The sequence below is a fragment of the Sminthopsis crassicaudata genome, chromosome 5 (assembly GCF_048593235.1).
Source record: "Sminthopsis crassicaudata isolate SCR6 chromosome 5, ASM4859323v1, whole genome shotgun sequence".
NCBI classification, from domain to species: domain Eukaryota; kingdom Metazoa; phylum Chordata; class Mammalia; order Dasyuromorphia; family Dasyuridae; genus Sminthopsis; species Sminthopsis crassicaudata.
This window is the reverse complement of record NC_133621.1, coordinates 75,717,703-75,731,535: the sequence shown is the minus strand read 5'-3', so window position 1 is coordinate 75,731,535 and position 13,833 is coordinate 75,717,703. Positions and strand designations below refer to the sequence as shown.

The 13,833-nt window shown below is 33.6% G+C and overlaps 1 long non-coding RNA gene across 1 annotated transcript in view; it reads right to left on the bottom strand.

The window, feature by feature from the left end:
• LOC141542634 (uncharacterized) overlaps positions 1-1,940 on the bottom strand; it is a 48,767-nt gene extending 46,827 nt beyond the window's left edge. Inside the window, exon 1 of the long non-coding RNA XR_012482222.1 lies at positions 1,819-1,940. This is a non-coding gene — a long non-coding RNA (uncharacterized LOC141542634). The remainder of the gene's footprint in view (positions 1-1,818) is intronic.
• Between the last annotated feature and the right edge of the window lie 11,893 nt (positions 1,941-13,833).

Genomic DNA, 13,833 nt, shown 5'->3' with positions numbered 1-13,833 from the left:
TATGCTATCTTGCAGCTTTATGTGTTTGCTGACCAAACACTCTGTGTTTGAAGACCTTGCCTTCCTGAAAGTGACATTGTTAAAAATCAGAAGTGTGCAACAGTTACTGTTGTTCATAGAAAAATAGATGGAATTTTTAAAAGTAAAAAATGAAACAATAGTGTGTTTGTTCTCTATTAAGATGTTTTTTCTTGATTCTAGAAAACATTTGCATTTTATATATCCTCACACTGACTAGTAGATTAATGTATAATTGGTTCTCTATGTAATTCCCTCTTTTCAGTTCTCTCCATCATCTCTACACAGCAGAAATGAGTGAGTGCAAAACAAGAGTGAATGCATAAGAAAGAAGCTTGATCTTCCTGAAGTTTATTTGGTAAACAGAGCAATGAGAGAGAAGATGGGACTCAGAAATGACAAACATATATCTGACCTTACTAGTCACCTCTTTTTACCACTAAGTCCCAGGAAGTCAGATAATAATTAGAGTGTATTAATGAAGGGAAATGGTATCAAAGAGAGTTTATTCACAATGTCAAATGCTGCAAAGAAGTCATTGATTAAAAGGCCAGAAAAGTGAGACTTTGGATTTAGAAATAGAGGTCATTATTGACAGTACAATAAGGAAAGCAGCTTTGAAAAAATGGAAAGTACTGAAACCAACTTGTAACAACTTGAAATTAATTTTATAGGCAATGAATGCATTTAAAGTCTTTTTGTTTTTTTCTAGGAATCACATGGTCAGAAATTAATGTGGAGGATGATATTTTGGTGATGGTGTATAAGATTGATTGCAAATAGGGGCTGTAAAAGTGAAACTAGAAGCAGGGAGACTAAATATTATTGGTATGCTATATATCAATATATCATAGTTGAGGCGATGAAGATGTGATTCAGCCCTTGGAAGTGGATAGAAAAAGACACATGACAAGAAATAATAAAGATAGAATCAATACAACTTGGCAAGCAATTGAATCCAAGGTAGAGTTGGTCTAGGTAGTGAGTATCAAAGATTTAGGAATCAAAACTGATACCAAGGTTTGGGTGACTGGATGGGAAAATAATCACGTCATTACCATAAACATGAAACAGTTTAGGAGCTGGTTTAGAGAATAATATGATAAATACAACAAAAGTGTTACTCTCAAAATCCAGTCTGACCTACTTTATGCAAATATAATTATTTCTTATGGAATGTTAGATATTAACAGTCTGCTATACTGTTGAATCAAATATGCAAAAACCTATTTAAGTGAAAGAAGAAGACAAATTCATTTTTTTCTAAACTTAGAATTAAGTAAAGGAAAAACCTTGACTTTCACAAGAATGGTTGTCTTTGACACAATCACCCCTGACAGATTGGATGACAAGAACTAGAGCTGTTTATTTCAAAGATGTGACTGCAGTTTTCAGCATATTAAAATATATACTCATTCCCACATTGGTTCAACCCTGAAAGCTGTTTCTACTCACTGAGTAGTCCTTCCTTAAATGTGATTGCTATTACTCTCCAGGGATACCCTTCTCATCCACCTTCGTCAGGCAACAAATGCCAAGGTTTGGAAACTCTTCTTTCTTTCTCTCCTTTTCCCATGTAGCTCACTTTCTCCTTGGCCCTGAAAATCAGGCTGTCGTCTAGCTAGTCTCCTCCCCCTAAAATGACTGAAAGACTTTCTCTCCCCTTCCTTATGTACCCTAATGATAATGTCTTTTCCCTCACCCTGCTCATTTTCTCCTTTAACTTTATCTGCATTTCCCCCCTAAATAATCCTTTTTTTCCCCTTATTATTTTCTACAAAGTTCCTTCCCTCTTGTTACCTTCATGTTCTGGATGAAGAAACTGACACAATGAGAAATTAAATGATTTCCTTGAATGCTCCCAAAGAAGATCGTGGCACAGTGACAGCTCAGGAGGAGCCCATTCTGTGCCCAGTACTTTGTACAGTAAATCACACTGAAGCTTATTATCTTTCCCCCTGACAGGAACACCCTCCCTGGCTGCTTCAGTGATGGGGGAGGGGCTGTGGCAAGCCTGATAATTAGGTGGCAAATTCTGGAAGCAGTATCTTCCTGAAAATTACATGGTAAATAATTGCATTTGTAGGGAACAAATAATTCAAATATTCGTTACCATGTCAAATGCAATTTTAAGATCTGATGAGGCAAATCTTGTTTAGTGGATGAAAACAGAAGATATAAACCAGATAATTGTCAAGTGATTAAACACAAAGTGCCATGCATGTATGATTAATGCAAACTTTTACAGATAGGCAAGTAGGAGAGATGACCAGGGAATTGACTGGAATCATTTTTATTCATTCAGTAATCTTTCTCAGAATAACTGATCTAGTAACAACTAAAATGATATGAATCAAATTCAAATAGGATAAAGGAACTCTGAAATAAGTTTGCTAGCAAACATGCTTAAGATTATTTTCTGCTCATCTTGAATAATCCCCATCTATGAGTTCCTTCAGTTCCTCTTGAGTTATCTGTCTTCTTCCACTATTCTCTATTCTTAATTGATCTCTTTTATCATTCCTCTAGAGTGGTTTGCATCCTCTTCCCTAGTTAACAATGACACAAATAGAGTTTTTAAAACTATACTCTTGCCAAAAGTTCAAGGGGAATGAAGGACCTGATCCATGTTTTCCTTTTTCAAAGAATGACCACATAACATCAGTCAACTAGTCAGCATTTACTGATCATTTATAAAGTTCCTTGTGTTTGCTAGACTATTTTTAAAAAGTAGGGTCCTTGGTCATAGGAAGGCCAAATAAACAAGCTTTTATGTATATTCAGAAATAAAAAGGGCAGAGTAATCGCCATATTTGGCCAAACATGAGTTGCACTTATCCTCCACATACAGCTTATACAAAATGTGACTGTATATAATTTCATTCTAAATACAAATGGCTTTTCTCTGACCTTCTCCTGGCCTCTTCTGTGTACACTGATAGGGTCTTTCTACATTATTCAAAGTGTATTAATTTCCCAATTATGTATTTTTGCTCAAAACTTCCATAGGAATAGTCATGGTAGGCTGCAGGGTCCTTTCATTTGGTCTTGGCTGGCAGACTCCTCAATCTTCCCACTGCTCCATTTCATTTCTTTGGACATCTACAACTTAATAGTAGTTGTTTTGACTATATCCAGATATCCATACTCCTACACACTGCTATCTTTTCACAGACTTTGACACTCTTCACTATTCTTTTCTCCTTCATCTTCTCCTTTCTCTATGTTTTTGTGATAATGTTCTCTCCTGATTTATCTCCTACCTGTCTAATCTTTCTTTCTTAGGGTCCTTTGCTGGATTGTCATCCAGATCATGGTCTCTTAAATATAGGTGATCTTCGAGCTATCTCCTGATCCTTCTCTCCTCTTTATATATTATTTCACATGATCATCTTTTCAGCACATGCATATGCAAATTTTCCATTATATGATAGATAATTATCCATTATCTCTTTTATTATCATTAGTCTCAGATTTTGAGTTGTCTGTAAGAAATCCCGATCTAGAAGCTTCATAGACTCCTTAAATTCAATATATTCAAAAAGAAACTCATCTTCCCCAAAACAACTTATCCTCTTTTTAATTTCCCTATTACCCTTAAGAATAATACAATCCTTTAAAAAAAGAAGGGAAAGAAAAAAGAACCTTACATGTACAGAAACATTTATAGCAACTTTTTTAGTGATGACAAAGAATTGGAAAGTTGGGGGTGTCTATTTATTGGTGAATGTATGAACAAGTTATTGTCTATGATTATAATGGAATATATTATGCTATAAGAAATGATAACCAAGATGCTTTCAGAATAAGCACTGAAAGACTTACATGAACTGATGCAAAGTAAAAAGAACAGAACCAGAAGAACATTGTGTACCATAACAGCAATATAAAAGATAATCAACTTAGCTATTCTCAGCAAAATATTTATCTAAGACAATTCTGAAGGACTTATAATGACAAATGTATCCATCTCCAGAGAAAGAACTGATAGAATCTGGATGCAAATTGAAGCATGTTTTTTTTTTCCTTTCACAACATGACAAATGTGGAAATGTGATTTTATACCTTTTTCTTTTATACCTTCTCATGATGGGAGGATAAGAAAGAAAAAGAATTTGAAATTTTAAAAAATGAATACAAAATGTTTTACATGTAATTGGAGAAAATGAAATATCTATTTTTTAAAAGTATATTACAATTCTCCCATGCTTGCCTACCTGTGTCACCCTCAATTTCTCATTTTCTCTAATCTCTCCATCCTAATCAATTTTTTGCTAAGTTCTATCATTTCTCTTTTTATTATGCCTTTCAAGTATTTACCTTTCTCTCTTCTGACACTGCCACTACCTTTCTTCCTTCACATCTGAAATACAGTATTTTGCTACTTTGATTCATTGTCTCAATATCTTTCCCCTCTAGAGTCCTTTCGACTCAGCTGGCAAATTGATCTTCCATAAATATAAGTCTGATTGTGTCAACTCCTTATTCAATCAACTCCAGTAGTTCTCTATTGTTTTTTGGAACAACTATAAAAATTTCTGTTTAGCTTTTAAAGCTCTCTACTCTTTTCTTATCTTTCCAGTTTTCTTACATCTTATATCTTATCTATACTCTGATCAGTGACATTAATTTCTTTGCTTTTCCTTGCAAATGACATCTTAATGTAGGCATTTTCATTTCCTGGTTCCTTCCAATCTCAGCTTAACTTTTCCACAAGATGTCTTTCCCACTATCCCCTAATCTTAATATTGTCATTTGTGATTATTTTCAATTTAACCTATAAATACTTTTTTGTATATAGCTATTTACAGTAAACTACAAACTCCTTGAACATTTTTAATGCTTGATAATTGTGGAAATATGTATAGAAGAATTGTACATGTTTAACATAAAATGCATTACTTGCCATCTAGGGGAGAGGGTGGGGGCAAGGGGGAGAGAAAATTTGAAATGCAAGGTTTTACAAGGGTGAATGTTGAAAATCAATTATGCATATGTTTTGAAAATAAAAAGCTTTAATAAAAAACAATAATTTCAGTACCTGGAATGAAGTTGGCATTAAAAAAATGATTTCTTTTGCTGTTGTCATTTTGCCTTGTTTATTTTTGTCTTTCTGTATATCCTCAGATATAGATTGGCACATAATAGGCATTTAATATATGTATGTTATTTGAATATTTAACCATATACTCATTGTAAATATTGTTTTCATTCAGTAATTGGTTTTCAGTATTTGTGTTGTATAATTTTATTATATTTTGGGAGCTATTTAGAAGTCACCTATATTTGGACCACTTTCCATTGTATGAGAGATTTCCATACAAAACTGGCTTTACAATGCAAATTTCAAGAAGAATTTCAGATAAGGATAAAAAGGACAGAAAAAAAAAAAAATTTCTTCATAGGATATGTCTTTTTCACTTTTCCAGGATTGAAAAATGATACAGTTATGGCTTTTCTAATTACTTGGATTTTTTTGCTTGTTCCCAACATTCAGATAATCATTCTTTATAACCACAACCCAAGGAAGGCCAAAGGCAAAGGGAATGAATGAGAATGATGAACCTGTTGATTTTATTACACATCCACAGTGTTAGTCATAGATTTAATAGTGAAAGACAACAAAACACCTATTCATATCAAAGTTTTACACTTTTGAGTTTAAAACCATATTCATAAAAAATAGGAATGAAGCTATTCAGCTATTCAGGAAAAATAACTTTTGATGATATTTTATTGTGCTTGAAGGAATTTTTAGCTCAACTTTCTAAAAAAATAAAATGCTTATTGAAAATCTTAAAGAGCAACTACTGTCTAGTTTTTAAACAACTGGTCAATGCCCAAAAGTACTTGTAAGAGTACCATAATGGGATAATCCATTCTATAAATCGTACCATTCTGGTAATCTTGCTTATATATTATTATACTTTTTCAAGTTTCTGTAGATAATTCAGTTATAAAAAGCAATGGCTTCATGGATTGATAGAGGAGTAGGTACATGCAGGGTTTTAGAAACAATAAGAATCCTTCCTCCAAATCAATCTTTTCCACCTGCTTAGTTGAGATCCCTTGAATAGGAAAGAAAAGTGTTCATTTTACATTTAAAGAGAAAGCCAAAAATTCAAATATCTTTCTGTATCAAAGAATACATGAATCCTAATCACACTACAGCAAAAATGACTGAGAAGTAGTTTTGATGAGCATAGAAAGGAGCATGGACAGATAAAAATAAACTACATCGTGGCCATAATTACCAGCATAAATCGACTGGGAGTTGGCAAAAGTATCTGTTACAAAGATCATTTTTTTTTCTGATTCATTTCATTTTATGGAGCTCTATCACTTCTCCAAGTACCCTCCCACCCAAATTCCATTCTCACATACACTGAGGGATATAGTTTCAGGTCAGGGAATAGAGGAGCTATGAAAATGGGGTCCCCTATGCTTTTTAAGCCATTTATTGCTAAAAGTCCCTGTGTATCCCTGTATCTACTTTACTTGTCATTAAAATGCTCTGAAATATTTTACTCTTCAGCATTTTAAGATGAGATAAATGATAGGCTGCAAGTTGGTATGTGAAGAGAGATCAGAATCTTCAAGCTGTTAAGTGGTTTCTGAGGCACTAGAGCATGGCCCTGGCGCTATAAAGGAGAACTCCCTGATGGATTGTTAGCAATACCCTCACTCCTTCCAGGACAATAATATTGACTTCACATTAGATAAACATGAATCTTCTAAACAAGAGGTGAGTACACAGGAATCGGCTTCTCCTTCGCATTGCAGTTAAGAGTCTTCAGGACACAGTCCATAGAGTTTCATTTTAACTGTAATTACCTTTTGCGGTGAGGTGAACAAGAGTAACAAATGAATCCCAATGCTACAACATGGGGCTCCTGACAGAGAGAATGGAAGAGGTCAGACCCATTACTATGCCCATTTTTGTTTTGAACCAAAACCATTATTAACAAATCACAGTCATTATAGAGGTCTCTACAGGTATTTTCTATGTCTCTTTAGGAAATTGTAGGGAAAAAAATAGTAAAATCCAGTAATTGGGTTAAAACAATCATTGTCCCTGTTTTAAATACAGATTATGTCATGATAATAAAGGCAATGCCTTTGAATGAGATTAGTAATCACTAAATGCTGATACCCTAAGAAGGTAAGAAGATATTTTTCTGTTTGACCAGTTCTTTCAAGATTTTTGTCCTTTTTTTCCCTAGTTGAGGTTTAGTAATGGTAATATTTTAATAGTATTTCTCCAAAAAGATATGCTAATACAATTTTCAACATTTACCTTTTCAAAACCTTGTGTTCTAAATTTTTCTCCCTCTCTTTCCTCCTCCCCTGTCCCTAAAAAAGCAAGCAATCTGATGATATAGGTTAAACATGTGCACTTCTTCTAAACATATTTCCATACTCATCATATTGTACAAGAAAAATCAGATCAAAAAAGAAAAATAATCAAAACAAAAATTAACAACAAAAAAGGTGAAAATACTAAGTCTTTGATTCACATTCAGTCTCCATAGTTCTCTTTCTAGATGCAGATGGTACTTTCTAGCCCAAATCTATTAGAATTTAATGGTCATATTTTTGAAGGATGATAAAAATGGTTCCAATTAGTTGGCATCTTTGACATATAGGAATAAAGAAGGAAACTAAGTCATATCTGCCCAGAATCATGCATTCATAGTAATTTTACTGTAGTTAGGGCATAAATGCTAACTTTCCAAGAAAGTTCACAATGGAATAACTTTCATGTATACATGATGTTCTCTTTTGTAAATCTGAGCTTATCAAAATATAAATAAATAAATAAATTTCAAGGCGATTATTTGAATTACAATAGAATTCTTTGCTTCTTTGAAGGATTTCCTTTTTAAAAAGTCTTCTTTTGTTTATTTAAAATATCACATTTATAAAAATTTCATTCATATATACTTTAAAAAAATACTATATGTTTCTACCTTCTCTTTCATCAATATCTGTTTTCACTGACTAATTGGCTAATACCTATATAATCCTCCCTTACACCAAACAAGTAGAGTCAAATAAAATGATCTGGCCTTAAAATGAGGAAGATGTGTGTTCAGGGACTTTCTCTGTCACATACTGGCTATAGACTCTCCAAAGTCCCCTAATATCTCCATTCTCTAGACAACTTTTAAGAATATAAATTGCAGGGAAGTTGGAGTATAGAAATTTCTCACAAAAAGATTCCTATACAAAAGAAATCTTATATTTGGTCCCCATCTAAGCAAAACACTGATATAATGGCTATGTCTCAAAATGTATGTCTCATTCTACATCTATAACCTACTACCTTTCTACTGAGAAGTGGGAGGCAGGTTTCACCATGATTCCCCTAAATTCCCAATTAGATGTTGTACTGATCAGTCATCCACACTTTTTTACATTGTTATAATAAATAAAAAAGAGAAAGAAAAAGAAAAAAAAGAAACTAAATAAAATCATTGTGTAAACTAAGGTACACTCAAAAAAACAATTTCTAAGTAGGAGGAGTCCAAAGATGGCAATGACAACTGAATTCCACAGATAAGCTCTAACTTCTAATTTTGTTCTTTAATTACAATGCCCTCCCCTTGTAAACATCTATGAAAGCTTCTAACAAATAAAAGAAGGAATTGTTTTTCACCTTCCTCTTCTCTTATATCTTCTTATATCCACTCCTAGATGATAAAGCCAGCAAGCATACTAAAATAGCATATTAAAATGAAAAGAAAACCATATAATTAGAGTTCTATCCATTTGTGTCATTTGCAATGTGTACATTTCTGGTTGTTTGTACAGCCAGGGTTTATTTATTTGTAGCATCAGAGTATAGTGGAAAGAATCCTCAGATTTGATGTTACAAAATCTAATTTGGAATCCTGGCTCAATACTTACTAGTTATGTGAACTTGGGAAGGTCATTTTATGCCTCACAGTATCATGATAGGGCTGAGCTAGTGGTAATCTTTAAGATATCTCCGGGATCTAAATCAATGATGCCTAGATACTTCTTGATTCCAGAGCATTGATTCCTGCAGCCTTACACCTAGTGTCAAATTTTTTTTAGGAGGCTGTTCCAAGCCTTCCACAATCTAATCCAGTTTATCATTCCAGCTTTCTCCTTCAACTGCTTTATATTCTAGCTAATCAGAATACTCACCACTTCATAAATAAACTGCATTATCCAGACTTTGTATATTATCATGTTGTTTCTTAGCTTTCTGGGATGATATCATCTACCTCATTCTCTAATAGATGTAAATAATGAGATCATATGTGAATGTCTCCATGAGACATGAGTTGGACATGACACCATGCCTAAGGTATGTTTGTATGTCTCTGACTTTCTGTCTTTCTCTCTCTCTGACTTTCTCCATTTTACTCTCTGTCTCTGTTTGAGTCACTTTCTCCTCTTTTTACCACTTCTACCTTTCTCATTCTCCTCATGGTACTTGTGATTATCTCTTTCATAAACTTATTTCTTCTCCCTTTTATTCTATTTGTATAAATACTTTGTTTTTCCTTCCAAATTCTAAGCACCTTATTGTTAGGAGTCACATTTTATTCATACATGTCATGATTGTTTTCAATTATGCCTAACTCTCATGATACCTTTGGAGATTTTTATTTTCCTAAGTTTTTATTATTTTTATTTTCAAAACATATGCATAGATACTTTTCAACAATCATCCTTGCAAAACCTTGTGTTTCAATTTTTTTCTCCTTTTCCAATTCATTTTAAAGACAAGAAAACTGAGGCAGAAAAAAATTTTAGGGTCAAACAGGTATTAAATATGAAACTAGATTTGAACTCATGAAAATGATTCTTCCCGATTCCAAGCCCAGTGCTCTATCCACTGTGTACTTGAGTACCACAGTAAAAAGTGCTAAATAATAACAGTAAGAATAACAACAACAAAAACAACTAGAATTTATACAGCACTTTTAGGTTTGAACAGTTTTTATGTCTCTACTCTGATTTGAGTCTCACAGCAATCATGGGAGTTAGGTGCTATTATCCACATTTATTGATAAGTAAGGTGAAGAGATTTACACAGACATGCTCCTAAACTCTGAGGCAGGATTAAAATTCAGGTCATCCCAATTCAAACTCTATATATCATCACTTAGCTGCCTCTCTGGATAAAGACATTTAAATCAATTAATTCTAGGACTGAGAGAAGTAAGGGTCAGGATGGAGATGAGGTTTCAAACTGAGGAAAGAGAGGAGTGAACTAGAAAGCTGCTTTAAGAGTCCAGGATGAATTCTATTTTTGAACATCCAATATGCATCTTTGGTTATAGAAATGTCTTCATCTTATCCTGAAATCAGATATGGGAGGAAATATGCAGGTAAAGAGAAATCACAGCATCAGAATCTAAAAAAAAAATTTAAGGTTTAAAATAAATGTCATATCAAGTTTTAACTTTTGGGAGAAATTGTATTTGTAAGACAGTGACTACTTATTCTTTTACATAGAACCTAAAAAGGGCTTAATGGATTCTGGAGCAAAAGTAGCTATCAAGCTTCAAGGGCATGGTGTTGCTTCTCAGTGCTCTGAATGGAGAGAGAAGCTTACAGTTTGGTGCTGTCTCTTGCTATTTTTATATCAGTAATCTGTTGTCACAAAATCTAAGGAATGAGACTCTCAAGATGGTGTCCTGACTCTCCTAACCTCAAATAGCCCTCGGTCATAAAAAATGATATGAATGTTCCAATAAATTAAAATGGGCTTTGTGTTCATTTTTCCCCTTTCTTATTATTTAAATAGAAACTTCTCAGGATTTAAACTTAAGCAATTCTCAGACTATAACACTGTACTTAAAAAAAAGAAAAAAGTTGTAGATTCTCTAAACATTTTTTTCTTCAGCTCTTGCTTCTCTCAGTTCTCACTATAATTTCCATTCATTAACATATGACTTTTTCCTTTTTTTGTCTTTTTCTGCTTCTGTTTCTTTCTCCCTCTCTCTTTGTATTTCTGCCTCTTTTTCTCTTCTATCTCCAACTTTCTCTTTCTCATGCTTCTGTATCTGTTTTTCTATCACTCCTCTGTCTCCATCTTTCTCTCTCATAATAGTTTCTGTCTCTGTGCCTTTCTCTCTCTTTTTTGTCTTCATTTTTCTGTTTCTCATGAGTTAGTTTCTCTGTATCTTTTTTCTTTTTATCTTTCTTCTGTCTCCTTTCTTTTTCTCTTGTTTCTGTCTCTTCTGTTTCCATCTCTTTGTTTCTCTCTGTGTATCACTCTCAGCACACTAATTATTTCTGTCTTTCTCATCAACCTCATCTCTCTTCTGTATTTCTGCCTCTTTCTCCCTCAGTTTCTGCCTGTCTCTCTCTTCTGTTTTAGGTTTTCTAACTTTTTCCTCTGACTATCTCTGTTTCTTCTCTCTCTGACTTTCTCTTTGTCTCTCCTTTGTCTTTATCTCTCTTTGCTTCTCTGCTTTCTCAGTCTTTTTGAGGGTATACTCTTCTTTCACACTGTCCTATCTCATTTCTCACACTCTCTTTGTCCTTCTGACTCTCCTTTTCCTTTGACTTTCTTACTCTCCTTTGTCTACTTTTCTGTCTCTTCCCTTATTGCCTAGACTTAAAGTTTTAGAAAGACATCATAGAGACACTGGCAATTCTCACTTCACCCATACAGCAATCCCCCTGTATAGTCATTTAGCATCTAAGCAGTAAGATTCGTTCTACCTCACTTGTACTTTGAGGCACTTAAAATTTTATTCCAAAATCAAGTCTTTTTATTTCTATCTCAAATCCAAAAGAGTCAAAATGCCCTGATTAGCAAAAAAAGTGGAAAAGAAAGCAAATTACTGCAATACCAAAAATGGGAGCTTCCTTCACATGTTCTATGTACTAAGAAATACAAGGAGGTAAGAACAGGGGGGATTATTCTGGAATGAGGGATAGAATGACACCTTCTCAAAATGGTTTTTTTTATCTTCTTGTTTTGGAGCCAAGATATCTTAAGTTCAGTAAATATATTGCTGAGAAATTTCTTCTGTATGCAAGTCATTTTTCTTGCAGTTGTGGAAAAACAAAAACAAAAATATAAGACAAAATCACTACCTATGGCAAGCCATAAACATTTATAAGGCAAATAGGTGGTACACTGAACAGAGAGGTCTGTATCTGGAGTCAGGAAGTCTAAGTTCAAATCTGATTTCGTACATTTATTAGCTGTGTGACCCTGGGCAAATTACTTAGTCTGTCTGCTTCTGTTTCCTCATCTGTAAAATGAGAGTAATAATAGTACCAACTTCCAAGAATTAGTGAGGATACAATAAGATAGTACTTGTGAAATGCTTTCCAAACCTCTTTAAATACTCTATAAATGTTAGCCATTGTTATTTTATTTTATATCTCTTTTAAGCTTCAAAAGTGATCCATTAGTCCTAATTCCCTTGGCTTTTGTGAATGAGGCTCTCTTCATTCTCTTCCTGTCACTAGTGATTTTCATAAAATGTTAAATCTAGATAGGGTTTTAAAGATGTATCATCCAATCCCCTAGTATAATGGAAGGAAGACTGCATTTGAAATCAGAAAACTTATATATGAATCCCAGCTCTACTGCTTACATGATTGGTAATTATTGAATCAGTTCATCTCTTTGAATTTCAGTTGTATATTCTCAAATAAGAAATCCATGCTCAATTATCTCTAAGATATCTACCTTAGAACCCAGATCTCCTAATTACTATTTAGGATATTTCTCTACTATATCATAAATTTCAAAGATACCAATCATTTTGTTTTCTCTAAATTTCTACCTCTGCAAAATGACAAAAATTATTTTTAGTATAGTCTTAGATGGATGTCTATTCAAAAGAAAAGAAGTATTATCCATACAGAATAGTCATCTCAAGAAAATTATGCCCATTTATGATATCATGTAAAATGCAATTTCAAATTTTATTTGGAATGCAGTGTGGGAGAACCGAAAGAGTATTGTACCTGAACTGCGGAGAGTCAGACTTAAAAGCTTGATATTATAGAATCTAGCCCAATAAATAGAGGTTAGGACCTCAGATATCACCTAATTCAACAGCAATGCTTTATTTAGAAGGAGAATGAGGCCCAAAAAACTTAAATAAATTTCCTCAATTCAAGTCTTCTGACTCCCAATACAGTGCTTTTTTGAAGGAACCACCCTATGTCCCCAAGATCTGTTTTGAATTCTGCTCAAAGTTGTAGGATCATGTGTTGATTCCTCAAATTCCCCAAACCTCAGTTTGCACATCTTTAAAATAGAGATAACAATACCGTATATATCTTTCAGGGTAGGGAACAGAATACTATGTAAGTGGAAATTAATAGATATATTAATAAAATAACATTCATCACCCCCTAAAGACCAGAATAAGTTTGGGTAAAAAACATCTCAGTTAGATGAAACACTTGTGATCAAAATATTGCAGTTATTAAGCTTATTATTAACTATTGATTTTTGAATTGCCTCCAATTTTTTCAGCAAATCCCCAGATGGCCACTAATAGACTTTGCTGGCAGCTATCTTCAGATTTGCCTTGTTAAAAGAGCTTTATAGATAGCATCTGCACACTGCAGAGAACAGATATTGAAATGTGATGAGAGAGTCAATTTCCATGGTTGTCACAGCAAGAAAAATAACTATCCTGGGTTGTAATAGTATTATAGACTTATAGGGCAAATGAGATATTCATAGGATGCTATTCCAAAATGTGTGACATCACTGATAGCCAGGGGAACAGTAATAAGTATGAAAGAGTGAACTCTGATAAAAACGGGAAACAAGGAAAAAGCCACAAGCATTGCCAT